This window comes from Echinops telfairi, unplaced genomic scaffold, assembly GCF_000313985.2.
Source record: "Echinops telfairi isolate 266 unplaced genomic scaffold, ASM31398v2 ScPeMD7_2;HRSCAF=8, whole genome shotgun sequence".
Classification (NCBI taxonomy): domain Eukaryota; kingdom Metazoa; phylum Chordata; class Mammalia; order Afrosoricida; family Tenrecidae; genus Echinops; species Echinops telfairi.
Window position 1 is genome coordinate 33,641,662 of NW_022103898.1, and position 12,463 is coordinate 33,654,124.

Here is a 12,463-nt window from a genome sequence, read left to right on the forward strand (position 1 = left end):
CGTGGATAGGTTACCACCTGGTCACAGGAAGCAGAGGGATTTAGGACTAAACATTGCCTTCCAGCACTGGGCGGTTTTTGTGTTTTTGGTAGCATATTGTTTTCATGATAACCAGAAAATGATAGTTTCCTGAGAACAAAATCAAGACCTAAAAATACTCCAGTGGCTTTTGAGTAGGTTATTTCAGCTCATATTGTGTGTATGATTAAGCTAGAGCAAACAATTCCCCAACACCAAAAACAAAAAAACACCACAATGAAGCAGTTGATGGTAAAAATAGATTAGCCTCAAGATGCTGGCAGAGAACTTGAGTGCTTATGGTTCCACGGTCACTGTGACCCACTGAGAGCCTGTAGCCTGCAACGCTGCCAGGCAAGCAGTGCCCCTCTCTGTCAGCACTTGGTAATTAGCCTAGCTCCTGCGTGGTCACGTTGGTTTTTACTTACACGTTGCCCTCACTGTGATCTTTACTGCCTTGCCGTTTCTCCAGCATTTCAGGTTTAATTGTGGGTTCAATTACACCAACTGGAACTAACTTCCCTCGGGTAGCTAATTACTTTTACCTTTTTTGGTTCTGTTTCTTGTACCAAATTATTTTGCATTGGATGGAGACTTTATTTTCTTTCATTGAATCCCAATTTAGTTGGTTTGGGAAAAGCATACTAATGTGAAGGTGTGTGATTAATGATCCTATTTTGCATAAATATATATATAATGTTAGGAACTGAGTTAGGGGTAGGAAAAAATGGCACTGTAAAATCCAGGCTTTCTCTGGAAAGAGGTGTTTTTAAGTTTAGTACTTGTGCTACAGAAGGAATTGGTCTAAAAAAAAAAAAGTCATTTTGAAGAGTGCATCCAAACAGTTAAGAAACTTAAAAAAAAATTGTTTGCCATTTATAAGATGTTAGTAACCCATAAGATATAAAATCAAAATTGCAAAATTTATTTTTTCAAGTCAGCATGGGTTTCTCCGTACTAAGAAACTCTACCAAACGTGGGCCGCCCGTGGTGGTTTCAGGGATGGTTTATGGGTTGCGATTTTAATTCATTGAAAACACGTCTGCTGGGTCCATCCTAAGACGTCCTAACACGTCCAGCGAACGTACTCTGGATGTAAGAGTCCGTCTAAGCAGTAGCTCCAACTTTCTTGAGAGTTGAACTGAAAGCGTTCCTGTGGTGCCTGCGATGCTGTCGCAGCCCTCCCATCCTGTGGCATTCATTCTGTGCCGTCTCGTGTCAGCCTAATGTCAGCTCTCTGTGTGCCACCAATGAACTCAAAGCAGGTGCCATTGTTTTTTTTAAATGAACACTTGATGTTGGTTGAGGCTTAAATAAAGAGTTTGATTTCTGAAACGTGTGCATTTGTCAGTGTATCTCAAGAGGCTGTGTGAACAATTCTAAAACTAATTTCAAGTCTTGAAGTCCAGATTAAAGTCGGTGATGGTGGTCCAGTCAAGGGCAAGTGTCGTACGTAGGATGTTGAGGGAACTGGAGTCGTCCTCGTGGGCGGGAGGATGGAAATAAACAGGAACAACCAAACCAGGATGATACCAAGACAGGTGTGAACTCACCTGGGATGCGGAGAATGAGGAGGCCTTCTGACGTAATCGGACTGTTGAATGGGGGTTCTCTCATTTATTGTACAGTGCTCTGGCCTTTACATAGCACTTTCTTTCTTAGTGGGTTGATCTGTCTGAACCAGACCGACAATAGAGGTACTGTTGATGCCATGGTGTGGATGAAGCTCGGGCGCATGAGCTTTGCCAAAGAAGGAGGAACTCAGGACTCACCAGTCTGCACCCGCCCACGCTCCTGCTGTTCCCCCTCTGCGTCCAGTCACCTTGGCGCCTGCACACCTGTTCCCATTGGTCATACTGCACCTAACCTGTGTGAACACGCCAACTGCCATGCTTGCATGGTAAAAGGCAGCAGACGCATCTCGTAGGATTTGACTTATTTTGCCCGCCCTTTGTCATTTGAGGTTCCTGGAGATATAAATATGGAAGTGTCCACCTTAAGTAAATGCCTGGGCCAATATAGACCCAAATGCTGCTTTTGGGGCAACACATGACTTCCCATGCCAAGAAAAAAGAAGGTGGGAGAGAGAGAAGCCTTGTTGCTTAGATTTTAGCTGATTTTAAAGATTTGCTGTTGAATAAAGCAATATTTCTCATTGTGAGTAACATATGGGCCCCTAATACAAAAGAAGAAAATTAGTGTCCACTGTCAAAATTTGAGAAAGCAAATTAAAGTCTTATTAGAATTGCTAACAGCTTTCTGAGTTTGCAATCATAAGATCACAGATTAGCTGCATACCCCCCCCACACACACACACACACACACAGTGGCCTTCCAGTCAGTGTGACTTGACTGTGAGCTGTAGAAATTTACAGGACGTTCAAGGACTGTGGGGAGACCACCCAGTACATCATGGACCTTCACAGTTGACATTCTGTGAGCGCTGAGTGTTGAGTCCGTTCTAAGGCACAGCAGCCCTGTGGATGACGGAAGGAAACACTGCCCGGCCCTGCGGCACCACCCTCCCAATCAGGGCTGGCTGAGCCCATTGCAGCCATTGGGTCAATCCACCTCCTCGTGGGGCGACAGGGTGGGGGGTCTTCCTCTGTTTTGCTGACTCTACCAAACATGTTCGGTGCTCTACACATCATCAAATCGTAAAATCCTGGCAACGAAATAAAAAGGGTGCTATTACATCTGCTTACCAGCTGAGGAAGCAGGTTTTGAGTGAATGAATAGCTAGCAACATCACACGGGGTAGTAGAGCTGCAGTTTTTGCCTCGCGCTGCAACTTCTGCACTCTGAGCAAAGGAGGAGACCCATTGGCTTCTAATCACTCAGCAGCTCCCCAACACCTGTAAGAGAGATGGCTGTCTCCTGGAGCCAGAAATGACCATTTTAAGCTTAAAATGGGATTGCAATACTGTGGTTGCAAAAATGTGCCACCCACAGCTGCATCAAGTTGGTCGGGCTGTGATGGGCAGAGGTAACTGGAGTCAACACCTTAAATCTTTGAAGAGTTGCCAGCGACGAAAAATGGAAAGCGATCAGTTAAAGAAACTTTTTAGCACCTGCCCACCTTCCTGGGATCCTTGGGCTGTACAATTGGCAGTTGACTTGGCTGAGTTCTGCGTTTTTGCTTAGCTCTGAAATGGTGTCATCCCTGGGGGCTCCTGTTCTGTGCTGCGTGACATCTGCCACCATATGTGGTGGCCACCTTCATCTCCATCAGCCAGCCAAATGTCTCCCCTGCCAAGGCTTTGATGAAAGTAATTAACAGGGTTTGGTCAGTCGTGCTAATAGTTATTTTACTGCTGGTTACTCTGGCCTGGCTCAGACAAGGAAATTGGATTCGTTTTGTTCTAATCGACTTAAAAATAAATTGATGTTCCTCTGTCCTTCCAACGTTCACAACTTCCTTCATAGGCTGCACCATGAGAATGCCATGTGGGACTCGCGCTAAGTGACCTGGACTTGACCACTGGTAACAAATGAAAGGAACTGAAATATTCCTAGGAGCCCAAAGCTGAAATTCCCTGGTGTGAGGAGAAACAGATGACTGCCCTCCCAAAGCTGGGAATGTAGAAGTCATTGGACTTGGCTTCAAAATTCTTGCCTTGAGGGGGCCCAGTCAAGCCTTCCAGTGGGTGTTTGTTCCCCGAGTTGTTTAAAGCCCAGGCCATAAACTCAAAACCAAACACACTGCCATTCAGCCACGTCTGACTCACAGCAACCCGAGAGGGCAGGGTGGAAGTGCCCTTGTGGGTTTCTGAGACCCCAAATCTTTGTGGGAGTAGAAAACCTCATCTTTTTCTCACAGAGCAACTGGTGCATTTGAACTGCTGACCTCAGCGTTAGCTGCCCGGCTTGAAACCCACTCTGCTACCAACCCCAGGAGACAGTGAGCAGGGAAACAGATCGCCAAAGGACAGTGATGGAATTCGCTTGCCTCCTGTGGCAAGTTACATTTTATGTCAACTTGAAGCAGTGTGAAGTGCAGGGGTGGAGTCCAACCTGTAGTCAGCTCACAGCCCGCTAATGACTCCATCGGGGTGGGGCCTACTTTTCTGAGACAGTTTCCTCCTTGCTGTGACGCTGCCTGCCTCTTAGATCCACTCCATGGGGACCACCAGCCTGGTGAGCGGTTGGCACCCTGCTATGTTTCCACGGACCTTGGATCCACGTGCCTCTCCACCCACCGGCCTGTGCACTCCCCGCATCCCACGTCACCTTTCTGCAACTATGGAGAGGGCCCTAGTCTGAGGCAGACCCATGGACTTCAGTGGGACTGGGCTGGCATGCCTTCTGGATCTAGGATTACTTCTTTGTAAGAGATGAACGTGTTTGCTACTAAAGCCTTCAAGTCCGTTTCCATTTTACTTTTCCACCTTTTGATTAATTAATTAATGTATTTTAGCCCCTCAAACTACTGGTTCCATTTGAGGGATATGGCATCTGGAGGGAGTGTTTGGTTGTTTTGTCTTTGAAGGCACATACAGTGTATTAAAATTGCTTCTGGATATAAAGTCCATTGTCACTGGTTTTGTTTCTCCAGACAACTTGGCCTCACACACGTCCCTATGAAGAAGGAGCCCTGGCGGCACAGGGAGTTATGCACGCTGCTGCCAGCTAAAAGATTGGCAGTTCAAACCCACCCGCTCCTCTGAGGGGGAAAGAGGAGGCCATCTGCTCCCATGATTTACAGCTCCAGCGACCCTATGGAGCAGTCTACTCTGCCTGATAGAGTTCACTTTCAGGCAGAATTGACTCCGTGGCAGTGGGATTGTTTTTGTTTGGTTTGGGGTTTTTCCACACATGCCATTGGGGTTTCAGTCTTGGCCAAGCCACCGCTGGTTTGTCAGTGGCAACTTACAAGTTGCTAGCATGCCAAATAGGGTTCTAGGAAGAAAGGTCTGGTTGTCTACTTCTGGAAATCCGCCAACGGAAACCCCGTGGCTCACAGTGATTACTGCTGCCAACAGGTTGATGCTTTCTCTATGGTGCGTGAGGTTGCTGGAAGCCAGGGCTGGTTCCACAGCCGCTAAGAGCAACACAAAGACAGAGTACAAAATGTAGTCTCCTGGCAGGACACACACACCCTCACACACAATGACCCAAGTTAGCAGGGGTCCAAACACAGCCATTGTCTCACAGAGGTGGATTTCCCACACACAGGGTCAGAGTGTCTTAAGATGCCTTCCTGTTATGCATGGCCCTTGGCAACAAGAAGCCATCACCTAAGAAAGTCAACGGAAACAGGCCAATTCAATCTTTTAACTTTTGTCTTTAAAGTAAAGGACACATGAGGCTGACGTCTGGGGACTGCTCTCAGCAAGCTGGGAAGTGGGCATCAAGGTGTGCGTGCGCTGTTGGACGCAGGGGTCCTAACTGGCCAACTGCAGTGGACCTTCCAGGTATCCAGTTCACAGAGTCCATTTATGGGCTCCCTTAAAGGTACTTCGCTCCTCTCAGGTCCCAGCCATGCTGGGGGTGTTTGACTCGCTCCTCAGCAGCTTGTGTCTACAAGGAGAGCATTTACCCCTCCTTGGCAGCTATGTATTTCTTAGTATAAATCAGTAATTGGCTTCTTCTTGTAGGAACCAGTTTCACATGAGTGTTTTCCTTTAGTAAATGAATAAACTACTTTCTGAACTATCGCATGACACTCAGGGAAGCTCAGTGGGAAACTGGGGGCTTTCCTCCTTACCTACTGTGCTAATTTCCTAGAGCTGTTGTAACAACGTGCTGCGAGCTAGACATCTGAAACCAAGGTGTCAACTGGGGAAGACTCTCCCTGAAGGCTCATGAGGGAGAATTCGTCCCACGACTTGCTCATAGTTGCTTGTGTTGCTAGAGATCTTTGGCTGACAGACATAGAGCTCCAATCTTGCCTCCTTCTTCACACGACATTCTCCCCAAGTGTCCCTATGCGTGCTCCTCACAGGGTCTCCAGTCATATTAGGGCCCACCCTATTGCCCTCACTCACTGCCTGAGGGTCCCATTTTCTGGCATCGTCACTGACAATCTTTTGCTTCTGTCCATTAGTCTTCTAGTAACTGACCTTGTGTTGATTCTGTCCGTGGGGTTTTCAGTAATTAATTCCTCTGACGTGGACAGCCTAGTCCTTCTCCATGGACTATCCTTACTCTGGAAGCTCTGCTGGTATTTGAAATACCAGGACATGGCATCAACATCCCAGCAACCACAAACCACCGCTGAACAACAGAGCATTCCAAACAAAAGTGCATTTATACTGTGTGCGCTCCTTCCCTACGTCATTACTTGTATTTCTCCATGTGGACTTGAGTTATGTTTCGGTCTCTTCCTTTCAGTTTGGTAGACTCCCTTTAGTATCTCGTTTAGCTCAGGTGTACTGACACTAAGGCCTCTCAGTTTTGGTTTGACGGAGAATGTTGTAACCGCTTCATTTTTGAAGGATAGTTTTGTTGGGTGTAGGATCCTTAGTTCACCGGCTTTGTCTTTCAGCACCTTTAATATGCTGTCATACTACCTTTGGCCGCCAGGGCCCCTAGGAAAAACCAGCTGTGAATATTATTGAAGAATCACTTCTTTCTGGCTGCTTAAAAAAATGTTTGTCTTTAGCTTTTGGCTATTTGATTCTGATCTATCTAGGTGTGGCTCTCCTTGAGTTTACCCTGCTTGGACTTTGCCGACTGTCTTAGATCTGTTGGTCGATGCTTTTCATCAGTTTGGCTAATGTTCAGCCTTTATTTAGTCAAATATATTTTCTGCTCCTGTTTCATCTTCTGATATTCCCAATAGACATGTGTCGGTGTGGATATAAGTGTCGGTGTCTCAGATCTCGAGTCTTTGTTCATTGCTCTTCATTCTTCCTGCTTCTGAGATTCGGTCTTCTCCAGGGCCTGTCTTCACATGTGCTGATTCTGGTTTGTGCTGCTCAGATCTGCAGTCGGGGGTCTTTGATGGGAGTGGGAAGCCTCAGCTTTCCCCCACGGAGGGGCTGGTGGTTTCCACTGCTGACCTTCCAGGTAGCAGCCACTGGTAGCAGCAGCATAACCAAAACACAACCAGGCCTCCTATGATCAACTTGTCGGCAGGGAGTTTTCCGCTGCCCCAGTTTAGCTCATTGCAGACCTTCTTTGGTCACAGTCCCAGGTACAGGAGTCAGGACGTTAACATAGCTCTTTGGGAAGGCACAAATCAACTAACTTCTACAATCTTATTACCTGGGGAACTTCGTTAACTTCTCAGAACTTTCCTCTCCTAAGTTGTTAACTGCCTCTGATTTGTGACTCAAATGAGATCAAGTGCGAAGAACAGGGTCATTTAATATCTTTTTGAAGCTCCTACAACGTGCCAGGCACTGTTCTGGGCACAGGCATACAATGTTCCTGTCTTCAAGGTGGTTGTAGCTTGGTGGGAGGAGTCATATAATAAAGAAAGATACAATATTCAGGGTGATAATCGCCATGCGCTGAGTATCTTGACCTAAGATTAAAACTTAACTGTATCTTACATTGGAAAGGGGACTAATGTACACGTAGTTGGGCAAATTTAACACCTGATCATTTGTTCTCCATTTTGACCCATTTTAAATTGGTTCTGGTTTTATTAATTATTTTCTGTTATCTTTTAAATGGAGGTTTTCCCTCTTTTTTAACAGTTTTATTAGCGCTTCAGCCACATGTCATAAAAATCAATAAGCCAATCATGTCGAGAAGAGTCATACAGTTATCTCCGCAGTCAATTCTAGAGCATTTTCTTCCTTAGACTCATTGTGATTCATGTAATTTTTTTTTCTAATTGTGGCAAAAATATATACTACAAAACATTCTCCAATTCCACATCTTCTACGTGTGCAATTCAATGCGCTTGATTATATTCTTCATGTTGTACAACCATTATTGAAATCCTTTTCCAAATTATGCCACCACCATTAACATAAACTCAATGCCTCCTAAGCAACAATTCTTTCTCCTGCACCCATGGGAACCATTGATCGTTTGATTCCTTGTTTTTAAGTAGTTTCTTGATATAGTATTCACATATACACTTCCATATACATATACATATACACTTCTATATACATCATCACACTCAGTTCTAGTACTCCCTCCCCCCTCCTGCATTCATTGTTTGCTCCCAAAATTTCCTCTCCACCCCGATTCCCCACCCTCCTCCACATCTCCGATAAACCATTGCATCAGTTATTGTCTCTATGCATCCATTCTTTCTGCACTTCACAAACTGGGAAACCCAACAGAAACAATAAAAAATAAAACAAAATGGCAAGAAGAAAATAATAATCTAAAATAAATATAAAAGTGCAAGTAAAGAGTAAGAAAGAAAAGACCACCATCAATATTTAAAAGGCTAGACAAAAAAGGTTTATCTGTCTTATTTTGTTAATAATTTTTTATTTGTAATAGTTTCTTATTACAAATAATTTTTTACTTGTAATAGTTTCTTATTACAAATAATTTTTTATGTGTAATAGTTTCTTATTACAAATGATTTCTTATTTGTAATAGTTTCTTGGGGTTGTGGCATGGGAGGTTGAGGGCCAACAGGAAACTAATAATAACAAGTATAAGAAGCAAATGGTTTAAAATTTATTGTATCGATGATTGCACAACTCTTTAATATAAATATTATATTTATAATATAAACTATCGAACTCTATAAGATGTGAATTATGTCAATACATACGTATCTTTAAAGACTAAATGCTATCTTCTACAGAGACTATAGACTTCCCAAGTGTTTTGTTTTAGTTTTCTTCCAAGCTCCATCTCCCAGCCGGCCACGTGGGCATAGCTGAGCAGAGCTCTGGGAAATGAAGATATTTCTAGGTCAAAGAGACTCAGCACCACAGCAGGATTGCTCAGGAGATCTGGGGTGGTTCTGTTTCAAAAAGAGGACGAGATGCTCCTGGTATTCCTACCCGTTTGGGCTTGACAGGCATGACATACAAACGAGCTCCTGGGTCTGAGTCAGCAGTGAGTAACCCTCTGTGCAGGATGCTGAGCTATGAGCACATGGCCTCCCCAGCTGGCTCCTCTGCATTCTAAGGATTCCTCACCCGCAGTCTCTACACCCAAACAACCATGGTCCATGCCACCCTGCCCAGTCACTGCCCAGACCCAGACACATGGCTTCAAGTGACAAAACAACTTTACCCTGATGCCTCTGCACTGTCAGGATCCTCTGTGTTCTTGCTCCAGCATGTGCCAGGGAGCCCACCCGCTTCTCCTGGACCCCCCTTTATATAGCTCTCCCTCTACAGAGGGCTGGGGCACCTGACTCATCCAGCCTGAGCTCTCTCAATGGCTTGTCCCCTTCTTCCTCACTCTTCTCCATGCAGCTGTCCAGGACTGATGCTCCCACCTGCTCCCCGCCTCTCCCGCTGTCTGCTCAGAGAGCTTGCTCCTCTACCGTCTGCTACTGCAGTGCCAGTGCTTCTTGTAACATAAGGGTCGGCCGACACAAATGGTCTGTGTTAGACAAGGTTCTCGGATTGAGGTCGTTTATTGTGCCAACCTGGCCGATAAACACATGTGGGGTTCATTGAAGGGCGGAGGGATAAATGGCTTGATGAGCCTCACCTTTCTGGTTCTCAGTCTCTTGCTTTGTGATGGTCCGACAAGGGTGCAACTGCCTTAGCCAGTTCCCTGCTTCAGCTGGCAAGGCTCACTTCCTGCAAGACATCCCTAAGGAGAAGCCACATGGACCTACCCTGATGCAGCCCTGGTTGCTGGAGCAGCCGTGTGGAGACCCTGCCAGCGCTGAGATACTTACACATTCACTGACTCGACTTTCCTCCTGCAGTCGGTGCCATAGTATGTGTTTTGTGAGTTAGAGGAGGACTTTGTGGATTGGTGTCGGACATATGGGTTAATGTTGGACTTGTGGGCTTGGGCAGCACTGGGTTGGATGTTTTCTTGATGTGCACTTAACCTTTATATAAAACTCTCTTATACTTGAGTTTCTGTGGATTTGTTTCTCCAAAGTATCCAGTCTAATACATGCTCCCACCACTGTTATCTTCAGCCCACTTCTTTAAAGTGTGCTTTTCCTCAACTCACTACCCTCCTCCTTTCCTTCACCACCACATTCTTAAAGAAATATTCTCTACTATCTCTCTCCCAGGATTGCTTGATCCATCAAAATCTAGCAGCACCCAATGGCCCAGAAAACTTTGTGGGGAGGAGAGAGACCCCCACAAATCATCACAAGTCCGGTAGGCGCAATTGTACAGTGATAATAAGTAAAGATTATAGTAGTCATAGAGAGCATGAGAGGTAGAGGAGAGAGTCAAGTAATGGAGTCAGACATAATTCATAGTAGCATGCTCACCTCAGCCCCTCTTGGTGGTCCTCGTGGGGGGAGCCCAGCCATGAGAGCAGGAGAGCCCCCAGGGCCGAGAACCAGGGAGAGCTTTTTTCTTTATTACTAACCAAGCGCTATATCACTTTAGGGGGACATGATTACAGAATCACACGTCACAGGAAGGGGCAGTACAATAGGCATACACATTGTAGGAAGGGGATCTATGATAGGCATAAGCATAACAGGAAGGGGATGAACTAGGGGTGTGCCTATAGGAACGGGAAGGTCTAGGGGTATACATGTGACAAGATGGGCGGACCCTAGATTCATGATGGCAGCCTAACCTTGGTCATCCTTGGGCGGGTTTGACCTCTCTGGTGTCTCCTACAAGGAAACAGACAACTACTATCCTTATCAGAAGGGAGTGGGTCCTACTTGTTGTGGGATAAACAGTGGTGTCTGCTTGGTCTAGATGGCTGATAGCTCTTAGGGAGAATGATCCCTGATCTATTCTTGATGACCTACAAGTGGATAGTCATTCGCAAGCAGCTAAGTCTGGCATATATTTGGGAGAGACAGCTTGAGAGAAATCCTTTTGTTTCCCATAAGATTTCTCTTACTGAGATCGATCACCAATAACCCATTTGCAAATTAATGTATACGTCTCCACCTATGTCTTAACGTCCATGTCATTTTCCACCACAGTTCCATTTTATTCTGCTTTGTTCCCATTGGGGACCTCTGTGACACCATTCTCTGATCTGCCACCTCTTGACCATACTCCAGGATCCTTTGGCTCCAGTTCCTCCTCTCACTCCTTCGTCTTGCACACATCCTCCGGGAGTGTCACTGTCCGCTGCATGGCTGGCACTGCCATCTTTATATCGTGAGTGCCTACGTGTTTGCTCAACCACAGACTCTTAGGTCAATGACCTCATTTGCATGTGGAAGCTGGACAATTAATAAAGAAACATTGAATGATGGTGTTTGATGAGGAATATTGCAAGCACCAGAATACTGAAACGGACTGCCAGAAGAACAGAAAACTGTGTCTTGGAGGAAATCGAGCCAACGTGCTTCTTAAAAGCTTCTTCTCATGTACTTTGCACATGGGATGAGGAGGGACCGGTGCCTAGGGAAAGACATCGTGCTTAGAAAAGCAAGAGGATCCGCGGAAAAGGGAAGGGGGCGGGGCTTCAACAGGCTGGATTGGCACCCTGACTGCAACGAAGGGCTCAGCATAGCAATTGTGAGGATCGCGGCGGCCTGGGCAGTTTCTCTTTCTCTAGTTCAAGGGTCAAGCATGAGTCAGAACCAACTGCATGGCATCCAGCCACAATCACCACACCCTTCATCTCGACACAGATAACCTGACATGGCCTCAGCATCGAAAGTGAAGCTCATCGTGTGCGGCTTTTCTGTACGACTGAAGGCACCAGAACCGTCCACTCACTCACCCAAGCGAGAACCTCCGAGCCATCTCCCCATTCCTCTTTCTGTCCCTCACCAACACTACCATCAAATCACGCTGATCCCATATTCTAAATAAGCCTCTGACCTGTGTGCAGGCACCGCTGTTTCTCTCCAGGACACTGAACCTCATAAACCCCGATCTCTGGTTCTGTCCCCATTCCAGCCGTCCTTTATGTGACTGCCAGAAGGATTCCCCTAAAATGCAGACCAGTTCACACTGCCCCGCTGCTTCAAGCCTCCAGTGACTCCCTGCTGCCCCCACGGTCAAGTCAAATGGATAGCAGAGTCCATGAGCTCATCAACATCCTGGGACCAACTCAGCTCCCTACTCCATCTCCCAGAGGCTCCATGTGAGGTTCCGGTTCACCTCAGACCCCACCTTGGTATTTCCTGCCCTTGGGTGATGTGCCCCTTCTGCTGGCAATCGCCTGTCTTCTGCTTCTTTAAGGCCCTCTCAAGCGTCAGCTCCATTGCAGGTTTTGTGCCGATCTGACGGGGTCAGGATTCCCAGTGGTTTGGTAGTTAATATGTAGTGATTCCCCGTGATGTGATCTGACCACAAGGTAATCAACTTCATAATGGGGTTGCCAATGGGCAGCCCATTGGTTGTAGGAAGATTAGGGTGTGATTCAACTCCCTTACTTAGATCACCCTCCTGAT